Source organism: Corvus moneduloides, chromosome 13, assembly GCF_009650955.1.
Source record: "Corvus moneduloides isolate bCorMon1 chromosome 13, bCorMon1.pri, whole genome shotgun sequence".
NCBI lineage: Eukaryota > Metazoa > Chordata > Aves > Passeriformes > Corvidae > Corvus > Corvus moneduloides.
The window spans coordinates 1,635,329-1,657,759 of record NC_045488.1 but is presented as its reverse complement, the minus strand read 5'-3'; the positions used below and the strand labels follow the sequence as shown (position 1 = coordinate 1,657,759).

Sequence of the window (22,431 nt, the reverse complement as noted above, 5' to 3'; positions counted from 1 at the left end):
GAATTTTACAGTTACGAGGTTTCAGTTTCAGGGTGAATTCTCATCTTCAACACATACAATTAGAAAAATCAGATCACCCTAAAGCAGCAAAGAAACTTGCAGGCTTTTAGAAGAAAAACAGTATCAGGTTGACCATTCAGCTGTTAGGGTTTTTTATTTTGGGGGAGAAGTTCTGAAGAGGTGTAACACAATTAAAGCCCCTGTTCTCTTTTTTCCTACAGGAGTTGTGACTTTTGAAGAAATTTAAGTCAGTTCCACTACTAAAAGATTTGTAAAATCTTTCACAAAAGTTGTAATGCTTTCAAGTTTTCCAAAATCGATCATTACATTTAGAAAAGAGGACATTCCATCCTCTACTAATTTAATTTTTAATAAGCTATCAATTTAAACCTGAATTCTTAGGTTTCAGTTACTTTTGGTTTTCCCCCAGTAAGTACAGCGATCTTCCTGAGATAAACTTTTTCATTTCAGAAGAGGTCTGTAGCACAATATTACTTGCAAAGTAAAGGAATGATGCTTTGGCATAGACTATTCTGAGACAGAAAAATTTTGAAGTTTTCAAGATCTAAAGCAAGGCTGAGGGTCTTCTAACAGCTGACTACTCATCACACATTCTGCTTCCCATAAACCCCTCTGAGAAGACTGAAATGCAAGCATGTGAAAGCTCAAAAAGCTGTTTCACCTACCAGAAGAAGAGTGACAGCCAAAAAAATTTGAGGGTGACTTTTCTCCAAGACACGAGGACAAGCTTCACTTTTTTAGCACTTAAAAGCAATAACCAGTGAAGATTAACAATCTGACCAGATCTGTCCAAAAGGTCTTTTTGAACCCACCAAAAATTAAAACTTATCTTTTTTTTCCCTCTTTTTTCCTTACTGTGCAATTTTTGAAAACATCATCTCTGAAAAGTGAGAATGACAGGCAGAGAAATGATGAACTTTCTCTAAAAGCAGTGAATTAGCTTTCAAATATTAAAGATGCAAATTAGACAAAATAGAAAAAATTGCCAACTGTAGTATAATTTTATATACTGAAAATCTGAACATTTTAAATTCATAAAATCATTGAAAGTTTAAGTTTTAAAAATTTATAGAAATCATAAATAAGTACGTCTACTTCACTGAAACAATATAAATAAATATTTTGGCTTTGCTTGGTTTGTTTTGGGGTTTTTTGTTGATTTATTTTTGTGGTTTTCTCGATGTTTTTAACAGGCATTATGTTCTAGACTGTTCTTGGTTATTTGAGCAATTACGAAGGTGGTGGAAGGTATGTTCAAATCATAATATTTGAATACAAATTTTTGTAAATTTTGAAGTAATTTGAAGCTTGGATTTTTGTGCTGGCATCTGAACTGCCAGCCTCTCCTGACGATCATGTTTTTGCCTGTTTTTAACACTAAGAAAGCCATTTTAGCACTTGGTTTATTTTTCTAGGGTGTTAATGTGTAAGAATAGTTTATACTTTCCAACAAACTAATATGAAGACTCTGAAAGGAATGAATGAGATTAGTCCATTTGGCCCAGCTCTGAAGCTGCTATATAAGACACTGATTGTCAGTGACAAATCTTTCTTTGTCTCTGAACCACTTTAGAAGCTTCCTAGAACTGTCTGTTGACTACATAAATAGCAAATACATCATCTGGCACTCGCAAACCAGCTCCGTACAATGCCGTGTGAGTCACTGCTGATCCTCCCATATGGCATTTGCTTTATTGGGTGTGAATACAGCCAGAAGGAAGAGAAAAACCCACAATACCACTTACAAATTAAGCTTAACATGTTTCAGTGCATTCTTGTTTCCAATTCCTGTTTTTCTAATATTATTTCCTTTCTCTGTGCTATTATAGCAATACTAAACTCAGATGAGATGATAGCTCAGAGTTCAATTTCCAACCTGGCTTCTGCATTATCTCTCAAAAACCAGTCAAGGGGCTGTCCAGAGGTCAGACACCTCTGTGAGTAATTTTTAAAAGTTAGAATGATATAAATCTTGTTGGTTTACATTAAGTAGCCTCTGAAAAACACCTGGGAAAAGAGAAGATTGAAGGTCTGTGTTCCATGGCGATACCTTCCTGTGCTGACAAGCAAAACCCCTTGAGTGAGCCCAGCACCAACGCTCACAGCAACAGGCACTGCCTGGCATCAGCACCCTCCAGTCCTGCACACAAAGCCCAGAGCCCTGGAAGGAACGCTGGATTTCTGACTCCAAACTGATGCTCAACACATACACAGCAAGAGCCATAGGTACAATAAATAAATATATTGATAAGATCTTCTGGATGTGTTGGGGGCAGGTGTCTGTTGTTTAGCTTTTAGAATAATTTCTGGTAAAGAGGAAAGTTTTACTAAATGAAATGTCTCCACGTTATTCAACATCCCCAAACAGCATACAACCACTTACAAACTCACTTACAAATACTGTTATTGTAAATTCTTTAACCAAGAAAAAATACTTTTTTACTGCTCCATTATTTTTTATTGACTGTTTTCAAAATAAGCATGAGCCTGCATGTATATATTACGTGATTGTTATACTGCCATATCAACTCCACTTTATTCATGAATATCAACACAAATGGCCCAGAACTTGGCACAGAGATGCTTTGCTCATAAATTACAGTGTGTTTTTACTACGATTGCAGTAAATAATGTCCTTTTTTATTTAATTTCACTTCTGATTTGAATTCTTCGCTCCCTCCCATGCACAGAAAAAGAATAATTTGTATAAGAAACAAGGATAAATTGATTAATCTTAGTAATTACTCATCTACACAATATGCACTTTTATCACACAAACACACATAAAAGCAATTGTGTCTGTGGCCTTCCTTCCACGACGACAGATGAACACCACTATCAATTTAGTGATAACAGTCTGAGGTGCTCTTCAGGACACTTTGAAATATGCAGACTGAAATCTCGGCCACCTTGAAATCACCGAGAGCTTTGACAATAAAGTCAGCCAAGTTGGAATTTCATCCTTAATCTCTGCTCTGCCAGCTATCACTAGAACATGCAATATGTATCCTTTCAAGGATTCTGTTTAGTGTCTCTAACAAAGAATGACTTCTCATTTTGATATTACAGTAACATGACCCTGACTTTTTCCAGATATGTATGAACATGTAATGGAAACAATCACTGTTCTGAAAACACTAATCATTCCCATTAATTACATATTAAAAGCCTGGATTTTACTATTTTACTTTTTTAATACATTTTTAAAATTACGTGGGGCAGAATATAAGATTAATCCAGATTTCGAGTAGCTTTTCTGATGCCTCACTGTGTCTCAGTACTCTCACCACACTTCCAGTTGGTATTTCCACCCTGGGCCATACCCTCCCTAACGCAGACACAGAATGCAACGCTTCTAATTACTTTTACAATTAATGCTGACAGAATCCTATTGCTGCTCTTCTGATTAGTGCAGATCAAAAGACGACTCCCTCACCCCCCACCTGTTTTGCCTGTGGCACAGCCCCAGCTCTTAGCCACCACGGAATGCAGGACTGAGCACAAGCTTATTTGCACCGCATCTCCATTGCTTGTCTGAGTGAAAGGTGTCTGTTTGCAGACTGAAGAGGCAGCTAAAGCTTTGTGGAGCTGTATTTATTACTTTCTCCATTGGTTCAGAAAGGTTTTAGAGCTTTTGGTAATGCTAAAACACACAGTATTCTCTCTCAAGTCTTTGCTGTGAGAGTTTATCTGCTTATCCCAGTAATAAAGTCTGATTTGCATTTTAAGAAAGGATAGAGTTTCAAAGGCTACTAAGCCAAGGGGATCGATGCACAAATATTTGAAGGCAGGCTCCAGGCCCTCAATTCTTCATCCAAATTTTGCACTGAGCTCTAAAAGCAACTGTGGGCAAGATTTCACTCAAAAAGGCACAAGAACAAACTATTCCAAACCAGCTATTTTTGCATGTGTCAAAATGGGATAAGTGCCACGTGCTACTGCTCCAAACACAGCCTTTGCCAAAGGTCTCTGCAGCACTTCCGTCATCTCCAAGGCACACTGGATCAGGCCATGAGCCACTCCAGAGGCTCCATTTTCAAAGATTTCTCTGAAATTAAAGTTCAGATTACTTCAAAGGGAACATTAATACGCTCTGTGGAGCTAACAGCAAGACTGATTAATTATCTGCAAGTCTTCTGGTCAGTTCTGAAACATTTTCTTTTTCAGCTGTACCTGAACTTTGACGTATTTGTTTTGCCAGGAGCGCAGATGTCAGTTTTGGTTCCAAACATTTTGGAGAGGAGCTATTCTTCATTTTGTATTTCAGACAGGAACGAGGAACTTTGAGAGGAACACGGCTATCTGTCTTTAGCAATAATTTTGCTCCTCATTAGTGTGAAAGGTTTCTGTCTTCTTCCAGCCAAAGAAAATAAGTGAGCTTTACCATAACTCTTAGCATAACTTGTTATGAGCAAAGCAGTTCCAAAATAAAGCAAATACTTAAAATTCATACAGAAGGAAGGAAGTGGTTTTCAAATAATTATGAACACTCTAAGTCTGCTTGGATATTTCATGAATCGAAAACGGGCTTAATTTATCAGAAAACTGATGGTTTAATAATGATTTACCTACGTCTTATAGCTAACAAGTGGCAGAATCCTAAAACATGTGATTATTTATGTACCCCAAACTACAGATTACTTAAGAATAATTTTTACTTAACATAACTGTTTGTTACTCTTCAGAGCAAATGAGAAATAAAATTTATTTCTGCAAAATTCTTCATCAAATATATTCCTTTTATAGTAGTTAATAGTCAGACAGACATACATTCATCACCCTGTGTTCTTAACTGTTGAAAGCCCACAAAACAATGTATGTTCTACTTTATCATTGTCCTGAAAATGGATGAACACTGTAACATTTGTAATGCAAGTGTAAGACACGCTGGCAGAAGACCACAATAAATATCGATCCATATGAAAACAAGAAGGTTTTAAACCCTTTATCCTAATAAGTCCTTCTGAGCATTAATAGCAATTCTAATCCCTTAGTCATTAATTTTCCTACGTTACCAGTCTGGATGCAATTAAGAGCAAAACATTGCTGCCTATTTGATGAAGAAAATGTCATGCTGACGTGATTGATTACGTTTATTTAAACTGGAGATGGCTGACGTTTTCCAGGGACACTTCATTCCATTTTTATTATTATTTTATCAAGAGAGGCTCTTAATTCCCCCTGCTGTAACCCACTTAAATAAAACTTAGGAAGAATCTGAGAAGCATTACATGAAAGATTATTGCTGTATTTTTCTGAATCTCTGGGCTACACAGGACTATGAAAAATTAAATTAGGTTTAATATTTTCACTTAATATAACACTATTGTCAAGGATTTACTTGGAAAGCCAAGTCTAAAATCTAACTATACAACATGCAAGGTATATAGAATATACTTTACAAATTGCTGACCAGATAAATAATTTGACTGAACAGAATATATACGCTATTTTATTACGTGTCCTGTCACTGCAGTAGCAGTAAACTTATTACGTTATACAATTCCTTTGTTTAAATATGAAAGACATTATGAGACAACACAGCTTGTGTGAAAGCCCAAGAAAACATTTTTCTTTCTTTCATTCCTAATCAGAGAGTAATTAAAATCATCCTCATGCAGCATTTGAAAGTATTAACTAACCCATAAATGTATAAATTTGCCAAACAACAGGGACAACAGCACAGAATTCAAACCTAACAGAAATACCTTTAAAAGTATCTTGCTGTTTTCATAAGCATTAGAGGCAAGAATACAAAGTGTTTCTGTATAATATTTCTGCTCAGAATTAGCAAACTCTCCTTTAAAATACCCAGGACTCTTGTGCAGAAGCATCCAAAGACCCAATGCCAAGCTGTGGTGTGGGTACCAAGGGATCACACAGACCAGCTGTAAAGATGAAACAGGATTTAATGACAAATCAGAGCTTAAGTCACAGCCAAAGGCTGGCAGTGGAAATAGATGGTAAAGGGTAGGAAGGAGAATATTATCTTCCCATGACAACATCATCCCAACAGCAAAGCTCAGAAAACTCATAGCAACCTGAAGTTAACCTGGAAAGAGGGAGGCATCTACTGTGAAGCCGTATCTGAAAGATGAGAGGAGGAAAAGGTTGAGAGGAGGAAATGATAGTTAACTTTGCATGAAAAAGGTGGACTTTGAATTTCAAACCACAGTTGTTCAGATGTGCACCATCTAGAGACAACACATCACCCGAAGGTGACTCCTGCCACATCCCTCAGCATGAATTATGTTCTTCAAGAGGTGAAAAAAATCAAAGTGAAAAGCATTATTTGTTTTCATTACCACAATTGTATTTATAACCACAAAAGCCCCACGAAAATGTTGGGCTAGGCCTGATTGTTCCTCTTCCTCAGGCATCCCACTCCACTCGTGAATTCTGACCTGTGTCAATTAGCTGCAAACCAGGACATGAAATCTGCTGATACAGATTACACTCTTTCCAGATATATTTTGTCATCCATCATGAATACAGTGTACCTGGCAGTAGGGTGGCCTTATGAGAAGTAAATTGAGCAAAATTAGCATTTGAATCGATGCTACGTGAAGATAACAGCCTGCAATAATCCCATTTAACAGCTGTTAATTGTCTGCTATAAACCACAGTTCAGCAAATTTTGATCACACAACTGAAAAACCTCCCTAATATACATGAAGAAAATATACCAACTGATGCACAGAAAGAAATATTCAGAGAAACACGTCTTAAATTCATTGTAAATATAGATTTCATGCAGATACCATATCTCCTAACTGCATGTTCATCATAAAACATTGTCTGTATGCAAATATTGTCATGAAACATTATACAGAAATATATATAAAATTATTTCTTTGCTTATTACAGAGAAACATTAAGCTTGTAAATCTTAATGGCAAAGAATATTCTTCAAAGTAATGAGCACCTTGCTAAGAAAATGTTCACGTTTCTGTGCGTTGCCCACACCCAGGTGGCCAAAGATGTGAGCAGTCCACCAGTTAGACCACATTTTCCTGCCACATGGAGACTTACAAAGTCATTAAAAGCCACAGTTCCAGCTGCAGGATGAAGGGATATTTCTCCATTGCTCAATCTGAAGTGCACCCTAGAAGAAAGTACTGTTCTGGAAGTCAGAGCATCCTACAGAGGGAGGTCATAGTGTTTAATTCTTAATCTGTAGCCAATCAAGAATTGATCCCTACTGGTTTGGAAAGGAAAAAAACCAAAAAAACCACAACCAACAAAATTCAGAGACTAAACATTGAGATATCCTGGCAATGAATGTGTCTATTATGAGGACTCATAATCAACACAATGAGAAAGACATTTTCTTGACATGTCTGAGATAGGACAGCAGGAACACAAAGAACCCATGGCTATCACATGATAGCAAAATAGGTATAGCTAATTTGTCTTTTTTAAGAACAAGGAGCCATAAATACTTCATCTTCCAGCTTCCTATATTTTGTCCAAGAGCTCAGCTGAAAAGGAAATAGCATCATGGGTATCTTGTGCAGATGCAGGTATTTAAGAGTACTTGCTCCAGTGCTTTGCTGGTAATAAAGATTTTACAGCACTGTTTGTTGGTTTCCAAAAAGGACAAGATGCCGAGGCATTTATCAAACTCTCTTGCTTAAAAAGCCTATAACATCTTAGCAAAAAGGTTAAAGGTTGTCCTTTACTCTTTCATCTATCAAATAGAACACAGTACAGAGGTAGAAGTGACAACCATGATGTTCCCTAATTAATCAGCACTCAGATAATTGATGGGGCACACGTTCCGCTATGGAGCTCCCAAGAAGTTAGATTTTTTTCCTTTCATTCCTCATTCAGCTCCCATTATATGAGTTTTTCAAGATCTTTTCACCCTTGTTAAAAGAATGAAATGTGGAATAGACTCATTTCAATCCCTCCTACATTCTTACAAAAGCTTCCCTGAGAGTGTTCTCTGACACTCTCAACGGTCCTGCCTCTCTCTGTTCCAAAGACTCTGCTGTTGGGATCACACCAAGTTTCCATACATATTTTTAGTCAATAGGGTGCTATAATAATGCTTTCTTTCCTTTTTTTTAGACTTTCTTCACACATTTCTTTCATTACTGCCTTAGTTGTCAAGGTTCCACTCTTGGGTTTCATTCATTCAACTTCTGATGTACTTTTTATTCAAAATTCCAACAACATAATTTCTGGCACAACATTTAACTTCAGCACTTATGTCCAATTTAAAGCTAACAACTGCCCCTTTTACATTCAGACTGGCAGTCTACTCATCACCTGCTACAAAGTGTCCATTGATTTAATGAAGGAAGAACTGAGCTAAAAATTATTATTTTTTTTTTTTTACTTTCACATTTCTCTTGAAAGAACAAATTTATGAAAAGCTGTAAATTTAACAGCAAAGGAACTCTTTTTCCAAATTTTGTTGACTGTCAGGACTTCCTTCTGTGCGGAATTAGAAGTTGTGCAAACTTACCACACACTGCTAGTTACCGCCCAGATCATCCTTAAGTTCACCTGCACTAGGAAGAAACTAAAGTTTCATTTTTCATTTATTGTGAGAATGATACAGAAAAATTTCTTATGCCAAACAAACCAAAGCTGAGAACAGTGAGGGAGTGCCCCCAAATGAAACAGCCCCCTTAAAAAAAGGGCATTTGGCAAACTCAACACAGCAACTTACAGATGGATCCAGCCACATCTCAGTTGTTGCATCACAGGCTCACAAGACAGTGCTGCGCCATTAGAAATTTCAGCAATATATATTTAAGATACAAATTCAATTGTCAGTTGCATTTCAGGGCTCATATCCTGTCAAATACATTTATTGTGTTCAGAATGCTGTTTCAGCACAGTCACACTGAAAGTTTCTCTCAGCTCAAATCACACCTGAGGTGATGATGCTGATGCTGCTTTGCATTTAAAGGATTTCAAGGCAAAGATAAAGATGCTGACTAAAGCAGGTACCCAGTAGCTGAAGGTTTCTCTGCCTTTCAGATTAAGAATGAGGTGTGAGCAACCACAGATTTCCTGTAGATGGGATGAAGACAAAATACAGATCGTTCAGGATGTAGCAGCATAGCTGACTGACAGATTGGTTTTCCTTATTTGACTTTTGGACTGCCCACACAGTGCCAGTTTGACAGACTGAGCTAATGCAAGGGAAGTGGACAGGAATCTGCAGCCAGAGATAGACGGTGGAGAGGACAGGACAGGATTTCCCATCTAACTGGCCACACAGTCTTAAATTGACTAATGCAGGAGCACAGAGGGGAGCTTTAAGGCAAGTGGCTAATGTAAAAATACGTTATTGTGCCTCTGTATTTTCCACTAATTCATGAACAAGCTGAGATTCTGCCGTAACATTTTTTTAGGCAAGGAAATACACTAAATTATATACAGAAAAAGAATGTTAGCAAAGCTACAAATTACCCAAAAATTAAGATAAAACATTTTCCTTTTAAATGAAAGCAGGCTAGGTTACGCTTTAACTATTTTGCTTCTTGGTTAGGTTTGTGTCCAAGTTTGTGGTATCCAGTTCAGATCACGCATACTTTTCTCAGAATTCCCAATGCATTCCCAATGTATTCTGCACAGGGAGAGAGTAAACACTTTCTAGAAATGATTCTATTTATAAATACCATGTGATTTCTTTTGCTTGAGTAATTTTTAAACCATCAGTAATCAATATGCACTTGCTGGTGTGGACATATGGACAAGAAACTCCAGATTAACCTGGTAATGGATGTAAAACCCATTTACTATTTCAGACCTATGAACAAGCTCTTATCCTACCAAAAAAACAATAAAAATTCAACAAAATTAAAAAGAGAGTGGTTGGGCTTACCCCTCACATAACTTTTTGTCTGAAAGGGAAGAAGGTCCTTCATGGCAAATCAGCTGATGGCTTAACACACACAGTCACGCCTTGTCTTCTCCCAAGGTCTCTTGTTTGTCCATGTGCCTTTCCTCTACCTCAGATCAAATTTATCCAGGAGAAGGCAGTGCTAAACACAAAGTCAGTCCAGTAAGGATTAATGCTGAGAGCCAGGCTCAAAAGGCAGCTACTTCGACCACCCTCCAGGGGTTTGGGACAGACCCATTAAAGCAGGGAAACGAATACAGCAAACTGTACACTCGCTGATGTGTGCAGTAAATTGCCCATGTGTTAATTACTGTTTGCCAGAATGCATTTCCAGAAAAGTTCACACAGAATCTGGAAATAAACTGCCTCCTGGCAGCACAACAGTGTTTTCAGAAACCACATTCAGATGTGATGCAGTAGCACGAGTTGCAGAAGATAACCCCAGACAGGATCATGCCCACCAAGCCCTGACAAAGCACACAAACCTGGACACATTTTCCCCTACCAGCCAATCCCCTTATTTCACAGGAGAGACGCTGCGTACCCTCACCTCCAGTGCTCAGGTGCAAGAGCAGAACTCGGTCCCTCTACACCCTGGCTACATCCCGGGGGCACACTTACTTCACTTTAGTGTCTGCCAAGAAAGGCTTTAAATTTCAGCCACTGAACAAGCACACAGAGCCTGAGGCTGCTCAAAACTAAGCTGGCTATTGCTTCTCCCATGCCAAGGATGAGAACAGTATTCATAGGTTAGGTCCTCCACCATCCAGCTTCCCTGGACGGCCAAATCCATTAGGGGGGCAGGTCTTTTGTAACCCACTTTCTGTATTCTCCCTTTTCCCAAGTTATAAATAATAAACATTCCTTTCTTCTGATGTTCAAGACAGAAACCAAACCCAGATCGATCATCTCTGAGAGGACGAAATTAATAAGACATTTATTGGGCCACAGAGAAAAGTGAAGACTTTTTGGGAGTTCAGCTGTGCTGCAGGTGAGTAGAGACATGACTCCAGAGATTATTATTCATAGAACATCAAACTGCTTCAACAGAAAAGTCTGGAATAGATAAATCTCAACATGTTTTATAGGGAGATTTTAATGACAAATTGGTACTTGTACTTTAAAAAAAAAATCTCTTTTTTAAAGTATTCATTAATTTCAACTCACATATAACTTTGAAAAAATATATATATGTATTGCAAAAGGCCCAGCACGCATGATTCCCATTTTGGGTTTACTATTTTAACAGCAAACTATTATTGCAAAATTCATAAACTGTACCTTATTCCTGTTTATTTCTTCATAATGCCTTCTAATTTTCAGCAGCTGAGTAAGATCATAATCACGGTCATTTTGCTTCAATAAAAGAGACTTAAGGAGTAGGGAATTGTTGCGGTGAGCCCTGGCTCCTGCCATGGTGTCCTGGACCCAGCTGGACAAAGAGCCCAATGGTTTGATTCCTCTGAAGTCCAGGAACCACAAAATGGCCGCCCGCCCCAGTGTGGCGCCCTCAGGCAGCTTGGCGGGAAAATCCGTTGGCCCTGGCGGGAAAGACGTGCAAACCTGAACGTCCGTAATGGCCGCCGCACTCTCCTCCCTGGCTGACATCATCGATTCCCTGCCGGCCCTCATTCACCCTCCCCACCTACCCCACTCCCCATCACTGTGCTGGACGTGTGCCCGCCTTCGTTACACCCCCCATGGGCAGTGCCATTGGTTGTGTTATGTCCGCTGCGCCCTGAGCAGAGGGGTAGAAAACCCGCTGTCAGAGGCTATTCAGGGCTCTTCTCGGCTCTCCTCAGTTCCTCTCCAATAAACCCATTCCTGCTCCCCCGAGAAGTGTCCCCTCGCCTGCTGCTTCTCTCCTCACACCTTACCCACCGCTGGCTGAGGCGAGCCCAGCTCAGACCTCGCTCAGCCTCCCGCGTCCTGTCGGTCCCCGTCCCCTGCGGCTGCTGCGGGCCAGGCGACTGCCCGGCACTGACCCCCCGAGCTGGCCACTCGGTCATTGCTGCAGCAGGGAGTAATATCCCACGGCAGCTAAAATATTCATCTACTTCAGCATTAGTGGCTTGTGAGATCTATATAAAATCTGAGAGTCCTCTAACCTAGGAAAGTACACAACCCTAATGCTCTGGAGGTTGCAATGACCTTGACAGAGAAAGGTCCCGTTATTACCTCGTAGATAACCTGCAAAGAGAGTGTGGATTGCAGAATATAAAAGAACTGACACTGCCTTCACCATTTTTGAGGACCAGTAAACAGTCTCTTGAACCACCACCATCCTGCTGCTGCATGTGTACCAAACTACAGGGACAGTCTTTGAGTCAGCAGCATTAAAGATGACTTTTAGATAAACTCTATTTGGGACTACCAGTCAGTACTAAAAACAAGAGAACCCTTCCTGAAGATTATTTCCCCACCTATATTTCGACTCCTAGATGCATTTGTGACTTTTAATACCCTTCTGTTCAAATACTGATAAGTACTTGTTGTAAAGCAATAACAATAAAAGAAGGAAATAATTAACCTATTTAACTTGATACTGCATCATGGCATAAAGTCAATTGGCCATGGAAATGTTATCTGAACGTTCCAAAGCAGCACTGGCTTTGGGAACAGCATCAAGATAGATTCAGCCATCAGCAGAGACCATCACAGCAGCACCATTACTCAAAGTTATTAAGAGAACATGCTTTCAGGATCTAACTCCGATTCTTTTGATGAAAAAACTCATTTAAAAGATCACAACCAAGCTCTCTTGAATGTTCAGTTAAATAATGTGTGCTTTTCTTCAGCTTCTGCTAAGAGAAAGGGAAAATAGGATCGTTTTGAAAGCGTAGGTCATCTGGAAGGAAATGCTGACTCTTGGAGCTGCAGACACAGCTATTTTAACCCTTCATTTTTTCCAGCAGCTCCCAAGCATCTGTCTGAAAACTCACCATGCTATTTCCAGGAGTTAACTCCTCTGTCTTTGGTTACTATTTGCTAATTATAATGACCACTACATCCTCAGTGGAAATAGCAGAGTACAGTCTACCCAGACATATTTTCTTCCAGATTTATTTAAATGAAAATCTTTTGTTTTAAAAAGGAAATCCTTGCTCAGTGCAGGTATTTCCTCCTAAAGTTTCACAGGTTTTTCCCTCAAATCAAAGTAGTTTTAAACATTAAACATTTGAGCCACAGTTGGTGGTTATGTCAAGGAGGCAGTAGAGATCCAGAGAAAGATTTAAATGAGAATTTAGATTTGAAGCATACCTGGGGCTACAGTTAATTTTGAAAATTATTTAAAAATTAAAGCAGTATCAATATTCTAAAGTTTGGTGGCATGAACCCTAATGTGGGGGTCATTGGAGGGAGTGTGGGAAGTGATCTGTCTTTGGAAAAGATATTTCAGAAGAAAGGTGGAAGGACAAACCTACACAGTCAGGTAGGACAAGTCTCTGTGGCTTCTTCATGCCCACTTGTGGGTTCACCATACCCACTGAACCACCACAGTTTAGTGGGAATGGTGGTTTTCAGTTAAAAGTTGAACTTGACAGTCTTGGAGGTTTTTTCCAGTCTTAATGATCCTATGATCCAGAATGTTTACCCTTTTGGACACTGACATTTCACCAAATCATGACTACAAAACATGGGGATGTTCCAAAATTCACATTATTTCCATAAATGTGGATATTTCCTCTTCTGAAGTTCCAGTTTTGAGCATAGGCTTTGGAGATACAGTATAGAATTTACAGAAATATCCAACTGCTCTCATGTCAAATCATCCCTCTTTTGCCTAGACTGATAACAGAATTTAGAACTCTTTCATTCCATACACACAATCATTAACTTCACCAGTTAAAAAAAATTTATGCACTTAATCTTCCCAAGGGAAAACCATATTAAAGCAAATAGACACTATTTTAACAGAAGCTGAATTATTTTCAACAAAATGTCTCACTAAAGGATAATATTCATGTCCTCAGCTCATCTGCTGCCCATTAGGTGCACTCTATTAAGTGGAATGAACAACAATGTGCAAAAGTGCACTGATTCCTTTTCTCTGTTAAATTACACCAGTTTTATGGCTTTCTCTATTACACAGTCAAAAGGGAACATTGAAATTGCTGCTCACTACTATTACAGGCATGTCTTTAGACACCTCTGGAGAATTTTGTCCAAATACACCATCTTATTACGCCTAAAGGACAGACCTGTGTGTAGGCATGTGTCTTTTGCTCACTGGGAAACTCAGTTCACACTTTCCTATTACCTAATGGGCATCTGGGTGACTTTTGATGTCAGATTCAATTTCAGTCAAAGTGGTTGGAACTCATTCAATAGATGAAACCAACTCTGCAGCCTAAGCTCAGCCTGAATTTTAGAGTACACTTTTAGGAAGTGCAGCAACTACAGCCTTCAACTACTGGTCATCAATCTTAAAGTGTTGACTGAGGGCAAGTTAAGGGTGGCTCTGCCCTTATGTCTGCAAACAGTCTGAGATATTGGTATGGTTTAGCCACAAAAAAATACACACATAAAAACAAAATAAGTATGAAGAAATGTGCAAAAAGCCAGTTTCTTTTCGGAAACGCATGGATGTGTAGGCAGCACTGTCTGTACAAGCAGCAGAAATGCACTGGTCTGCACATTTTAATTCATGTCAATCAGAGAGGAAAATTCAGCTTAAGTTGTCCAAACCAAGAGAGGCAATCTAAAACATTTTGGATGTTGTGGACAGTTTGCTCTGTCTTGTGAGGCATGTTTTCTAAAGACTACTTCAAGAGAAATGAGTGGGGGAAAGCAAAAGAGGGCATGAAGTGCAACAACTTTGAGGTCTTATTCTACATTCAGATGAAATCCCAAATGCTTACCAAAACCGCCTTGAAATATTTACTTTGATTTCAGTTGTGGCTACTTCTTATAACTCATGGTTATTTCTTTAAAAATTCAGAAATCAGCAGTCATACCAAGGCTGCTGAATTTTCAGCGTAAGGAAATAGTCCAAAGCATTCCCCATATCAGGACTAACTCCTCATTTATTTTCCTATTTAAGAGAGCATTGCTCTGCATGCAAATGGGCTGATGCTTAAAGCAGCATTTCACTGATGAAATATCAACATGTGTTATGAATACTGATGAAATTCATATTCTCTTATAATGTAGGACTGCATTTTTCCAATCCCATTGTTAGGTGCCTCTGACTCCAGCTCAGGACTAGCACATATGCCTTTTCTGCCATTCATTACAGTCTTTCCCTCTCCTAATGCTTTCAATTATATTCAGCCCTTGTTTCAAAATGGAATCCCAATATTTTCAGGCTCATTTTAAAGGGCATTTTAATAATGCTCAGGTTGTGTATAGAACAGCTAAAGGTAAAAACAAAGCAAATGAGATTTTAGATAAGATTATCATATTTTCAAAGACTCTCAGGAGATCAGGATGCTGAATTGCCCTTAGTTACAATGCAAATTGAACATCCAAATTCCTTCTGTGAGACCAAAAACATTTTACTCATGTACAAAAGAAAAAGACTTGAAATTAAAGATGACCTCCTCCATTACCTGCAGCATCTTTTGTGTCTTGGCGCTCTAAGACATTTCCAAACCTTGTCTCATCAGTGCATTGCCAAATAGATTTTCTCTGCAGCTTCTGAGACACAACACATTGGAGTTAAAAACTCCTGTGACACTCAAATACGAATCACTTGAATTTCTGGGTGTGCTTCTGAATTACAAAATTACCTATGCATATTATTTTCTGTTCAGCTTATTTCATTTTTATGATGGAAAGGCACTTGATTTGGCAATATTTCGGTTTACATTATAATGGTTTCTCAATAAATCTACACTAAAACTAGTTTTCTGCTATATTCAAACATTTTTAGATTCAGCAGAATTGCACTGAATGTACCATATTCTAGCTTTCAAAAGGTTTTAACATTGTAAATTTACTATTTTTCAAAAGGTATTGAAAGAAGATTAGAAATAGAATTAAGCCAAATTTGCAATAAATGAAAATGGTCTATACTGCTTTTGATCCCCTGTTGACATTTCCAGCAGGTGGTCACTTTTTTCCTGTATGTCCCTCAGTACCGTCTGAAAGATAATCCCACAAAAGTTATTATATCCTTGTGAGTGGAAATTCACCTCTCCTATCAGAGTTTCAGCTATCTAATTCAGGAGCTGTAAGTCTGCTTTTTTCACAAACGAACCAGTTTTAGTTCAATGTTTACCAAAACTGATGGCACTGCTGCCCTAAGTCTGAGAACTTGGAACGTTCCCTCCTTCCCTGCTAACGAGGACGCCAGATTAGCAAGTAAGAAGCAGTCTGTGTTTCACACAAGGTGAGCGTTACTGGGACTGGATACTGAGAAAATCAATGAAAATGCTGAGACTCAGGCACAAGCTCCTGAAGTCACTCCATTTTTCTGTGTGGTGTAAAGCAAGAGCTTCTCCCCTGCACAGCTCAGGGTCTGGGAGAAAGGAATAAGGGATTATTAAAAGCTCAAACACGTTCCAGCCTGGTTCCCTCATCTGCAAAAGAGCTGTGGGAACTGCAGCCAGGCCACAGTGCAGCCACTTTGCAGCTTTCCCAATCACCAAGATCTTTTTCAATTTTTACTGTTTTTTAAAAAGTTTGAATTTAAATGTTTTGATTTTTTTTTAATTTACCATTTTAGAGCTAACTGCACCCTAACATGCACACACAAAGAGGAGTATCCCAACCTTTCAGTAAGCAGATGATCCTCTGCCCATCCATGCATTTAAGGACAGAACACTACAATTTTCCATAAACCCAGTCTGTGTGTTTCCAAGTGGAGATAAGTACATTAAATGTCAGGCTTACTCTTTCCTCCCACTCACGGGAAACCTCTTTCTCCCTTTTTACTATCTATTATCCCCATTATGACCTTTTATTATACAAAGGTTCTTGAGGATTATTTTATTTTTATTCTATACCCACATGACCGGGGTAGAAAGAATATTTTCATGATCTCTCAATAGGACATGTGGGTGCTATAAAAATAAATGTTCTGTGGTTATGAGAAAGTTCAAATTATTGTTGGCTTTATAGATAATTTTTTTTAACAATTTTATTAGTATCATCTCTAGTTTTAGCACTAAGTTGAAAGCTATTCCTACAGTGCATACGCAAAGCCTCATCAATTCTGACAGTATGGCTACGCAAATATTCTCCCTTCAAGTACCTTAATGAATAATTAATATTGTGCTTAGAGATCTAGCTGAAAGCACCAATCAGAGGGTCCAAATAAATTGGACTGGTATTGAAGAAATTGTTCCCCATGCTCATCAGAAAGATTACTGTTTCTTTTAGAGAATAGCTTTAACAATATGAAATAAAGCCCTTTTGGAATAACCTGCTGATATCTGCATGAATAATCAGAGCAGCTATAAGTTATCTGTCACAGTGCTGGCTGGCATTCAAAGACATCTCCTGGAAAGGTATTGTTTTGTAATGACAGAAATCAAACCGATTTGGGGAAAGTAACAATCTCTTTTTGTCTTACTTCTCCTTCATCTTTGAAATAGATACTTCCAGCACATCAGTTTGAAATTAAAAACAAGTGACAAAAGCCATTATTTTACTGCAGGAAGGACAGAAGGTAACCTGCCAGAAGTCGTCTTATATCAAAATAACTTTGGATTTGCCGGAAGAATATTAGCTCTCTGTGTTTATACCCTTCAACAACTTGGGTTTCAGCACAGCTCATGAAATACACACTTTATAAAACTGACACATGTTGGGCATCCTGATCCTGTGGCTGTGTTTCCATGCTAAACACAGCTCTGGCTGGAAAAGGAAGCATTGAGGGGGCATATTGGGAGGGAAAACTGGGACCAAAAGACACTGGAGGCATTTTCCCTTTCCTTAACAATGACCACCAGGTACAATTACCCACACTGAGGAGCTACTCACTCCTACCTAAAGACAATGAAACCTTTATACAACCATACAACCTCTTATTTAAAAAAAAAAAAAAATACTGAAACCAATTTTACATCATTTCAGATAAATCCTGTCATTATGAGTCTGTGGCAATTTTTCTAAGTTAGTGTGTGTAATCAATCGTAGAATATTTCAAAACCAAAAAAGAGCATTTATCACTCACTGATTAAAGGTGGGGTTTTTTTTATTCTTGCGAAACGTGATCGGTGAAAAAATGTCAGGTTTTACATCCTCCCTCCCCAATGTAAAAGGTCACCAGCCTGAAAAACTGTTTAATACTTCATTTCATGCTGTATATAAGCCTGTTGCCTTCAAAAATTAGCACTTTTCTGCTCACTGTGTGTTACCATTTATTTGGATACCGGGAATTCCAGATTCAGATCCCATGTACTTGCTTTCTAAGTTTCCAGTGTAGGAAAGGTTCAGTGTTCAGAAGAGGTGCTAAAACAATACCCAAAGCATTTTAGAGTACCTGGGAGCATAGAGGCTACGCCCTTTCTGAGAAACACTAGAAACATTTAAGGAAACCAAGCTGGGATCCATTTATTTGGATGGACATCTGCATCCATGAAGCTGTTCCAAACCCATGGAAGTCTCAGCCCACTGCACTGGGTGTATAAAGCAGAGATGAGCAGAATTACCAAAGTCACTCTGGAGTGGGAGCTTCCATCTATGCCACGGACTGCTCATGGATTCAGCACCAGGGTAACTGCATTACTTGGGCTTTCCCAGCAGCATGAACAAGGAGCTGCTGTTCTGTCTTGGCTGTCTGTTTGCACAACGCTTTCAACTCAGGCATCAAAATAGAGGGTAGAAAAACAAACAAGAGAAATGAAACTTAAACTGGCACTTCTAATGTATAAAATAATTACTTTTCCCCACCTTGGTTTGCTTTTCTGTAACCCCTGCAAGACCTCCAGATTAGTGTGTCAAATGATGGATGGCCACTCCTTAGTGGCTGTGCTCACTGCAGCACATCCCCACCACACCAGCTGTGCTTGAAAACTGCACTTTTCCATTGTGGGAAAGAACTTCCATCCCCCAACTGAAAAACTGAGCTGGCTCATGAGGCAGTGACTGAATGATCCCCAAAGGATTGTAAAGACTTATATAAGGTATTTAACTTTCCTTTACTATGCTCTTTTCGACCATTCTACAATTATGTCTGTGTAGGTCATTAAAAAAGGACCCAAGGCTTTAAGGGTGCTGTTAGAACACCTGTGAGAACACACAAGACAATTACAAAAGCGTACATAAAGCTTAAAGGCAGTTGACAGCATTGCAATCACCAAAGTCCTCACAAGTGTCTAGTGACTCAATATCTGGCAGAGTTTACATCTAAAGAGACACTTGGTCTCAAATCAAAGTTTTCAGAGTCTTTAGGAGGCAAGAAGATATCAGATAAAAGAATGAAGAGCATGACCTAGCTTACTGAAAATTACAGATAAATGCAAAACTGTAGCTGATATATAAATTGGCTAGACATTAAAAAAAAAAAGAAGAAGTTGGAAAACTAAAAGCAGATTTAGCTTTGCCTGTTAGCAAATCTCTGGTGATATGGCCAATGCAGAAATTTAGATTATAAGCAAAAAAGTTAGAAACAAGCCCACAATAACTGGAACATTTTACCTTCTTTTACACCTAATATCAATGGGAGCTACCAGCAAGAGTGAACTGAAAACTAGTGAAAATAAATTAATGTAAGAAGGAATAGCCTTGATTTTGACTGTTTTCAATAGTTATTGCTATGCTTAGAGTTCACTGAATCATTTTCGCACTTTCCAGTCCTAACAAAACTTCAGAATCAATTTAGATTATAAAATGTAAAACAACCTTGATTTATGCATTCTCATCCATAATCATCACTGAAAAATGTAAATATTTTGTTGATGGCTGTCTATGTTGTTGATCAGATGAGACACTGAAAATGACATCTTATTTTCACTGTCAGATCGACATATCCTGGCAGGAGAAGCAAATAAATTGTTTTCACCTCAATGAAGCGTGACAAGAAAAACACAAAGGGGAACAAAAGTATGCAGGCATTGCTTTTATGAAATAACTATTAAACGAATTTTTTAAGGCTAAGTCTTCATGTCTGAGGAACCATACCAAGAAGATTTATATGGGATTGATACAGTAGACTGATACAAGAATAAAATATCATTCCAGGTTCAAAAGCAAAATTGCAACCATTTTGCAGTACGAGAGGCAGCAGAGGCACCCCTGCCTGGTTCTGGGGCTTTCGTCCAAGGGGACATGTAAATACATCTGATGGAGATTTTTGAGGAAGAGCAGAACTGCATAAGACTAACAGGTTCAGTAACAGAGCAACGCTGGCTCCTGACAAGTAATCAAAGCCAGGCAAGCTGAAAGCATCTTGCTCAATTTCATTCTCAGGACCACCTTCCCCCTTCACAGCTCAGCCTCCATGCAAATAAACATGGCTTTAGAAAAAAGGAGTGCAGTCAAATTTAGTGAAACACAGCCTAAAAGTTTTGCTTTGACCAAAATTAGAAGTTCAGTTTGCTTACTATGGGAGCTTTTCAAAATCCATTTTTTTCACTCCCAGCCCCCTTTAATTCAGGTCATAATACAGAAGAAACAGAGCAAATCGAGTCATTCTGAAAACGTCCAATGAGTTTTGCAAAATATCAGCAGGCAAACATTTTTTTAACGCAACAAAAATTCCCCAAACCCCTCTTCTTGTCAAGGCCCAGGTGGAGGGTCCCTTGCCCAGGCACCAGGGCCCAGTTAAGCCAGCCTGCTGCCATGGCCAGTGTCTGTGGTACAGCAGGACTGCACACACTAAGGATCACCGTGTGTGATCCTTCACACGCGCACCAGCGTCCCAGCGCTGCTCCTCACCCGAGGCCGGGCTGCACTGCTCCAGCTCCTCGAACACAGCAGCCCCAGCCAGTGCTGAGGCCCTCCAGGGTCCTCCCTTCTGCCCTCCACTCCTGCAGCTCCTGCTCTTGTTTTGCAGCCCCTGCAGTGAGGAGCTGCTCAGCTGCCTCTCACACAATTATCCAACCTCCTGGTTAAACCCCAAGGCTTACACAGGGCTTTGTATACAGGCAAGAGAGCAGCCTGAATCCATGATCCTCTTTCAAGTGTATGCATTGGTGGCACAAAGTCCCCTCAGATGATCCCCTCTGTCCCTCTGCTCAGTTACATTTTCCTTAGGGAGCACACAGGGCTTCGTTTCCCCTGGAAACTCTAGGAAGGAGTCACAGGTCTCAACTGGGTAAGTCACATGGCTAAGACCAGTGAAGTCTGCAGCTGTGAAAAACATTCTGTGAGAGATGCTATTCTGAAAGACAGCAAAGAGATTTTTCTTATTTATTTATTATGCCAGTTATGCTGGCTTTGAACCTTTTGGTGAAGATGCTTTATCTTTGCTTATCCTATCACAGAAATTTATTTAGTTATTTCACAATCAATTTATTCACATCAAGTGACCAGGAGCTGAGAATGCAGCCCTGACCTCCAGTGTAACCTGGGAGGTGTGAATGAGATCCTAAAAGATTGTGTCAGTGCACTGCCTTTTCATAGTAAATAAAAAGCAATACATCTTAGAGAAGCAAAAATGAAATAAAAAAGCCAAAACCCAGAAGCACTAGAAAACTACGTCCCCAAGCCCCTGGTGGGAATTGTTTGTTAAGAGTTCCTGTCTAGATGATATCTTGCTTCATTGAAATATCTCTACCTCTACATGCCAAATGTGTGTGTGAAACTCTCTGAATATGAAAGATCCTAATTTTGAATGACACTCATCATCATACTCTCCTTCTGCACAGAATGTGCAGCATCTTCTGCATAGCAGCTTGACAATATCAGTGCAATTATAAAGTTCTGTGCAGTGGAACTAAGGTTATTTTGCATTACATTAATTTATTTTTTAATGTGTTTTCCTCCTTTCCTTCCTCTGCAGACGTAGATCACATTCTAGTTATTTTCTGCAAAGGGTTCATTATACTGTGCTTAATAACTCAGAGAACCTGGCATTTTACGAGCAAACATCTCTGATTCTTAAGCACAGGAAAAATGAATAAATGCATTTACCAGTACGAGCAGTCCTGCAAAAAAAGTCAAAATGCGAAGCACTTGACCTGCACTTGAATGTATTTTCCCTTCCTCTCTCCCATCGTGCCTTTGCTCTCTACACAGCACAAAAGCAGAGGCAGCAACCACTGCTGGATTTCCAACACCCACATTTCCTAGCTCAGGAGGTACAAATCTGCACACTGGAGCCAGAACTGGTCTTACCACTTGCACTACAAAACACACAGAGAGAAAATTATCCCAATCCACCACAGCAGCACAGGAGTGTTCAGAGACACACACACTTACTTGCTTGGGCCCAGGAAGGTAATTCTTAAAACCACCTTATGCTTATACAGTTAATTTGATTTTAAAAGACAAATAGATGCAGCATGCAGTTAATTTTTCCTCAAAACATGCAAATCCTGACCACCTTTGTCAACAAAGGCTTCACAGGTCATCAAAAATCAAGCTGGGACTTCCAAACACGAGTTCTAAAATTTTAAACCCACAGTTCCCACTCTCCCTATGAATGTTTTTGCCTC

General features: G+C 39.1%; 1 long non-coding RNA gene across 1 annotated transcript in view; it reads right to left on the bottom strand.

Moving 5' to 3' along the window:
- The window catches only part of LOC116450744, a 201,880-nt gene that overhangs the window by 68,372 nt on the left and 111,077 nt on the right, over window positions 1-22,431 (bottom strand). The window lies entirely within an intron of this gene.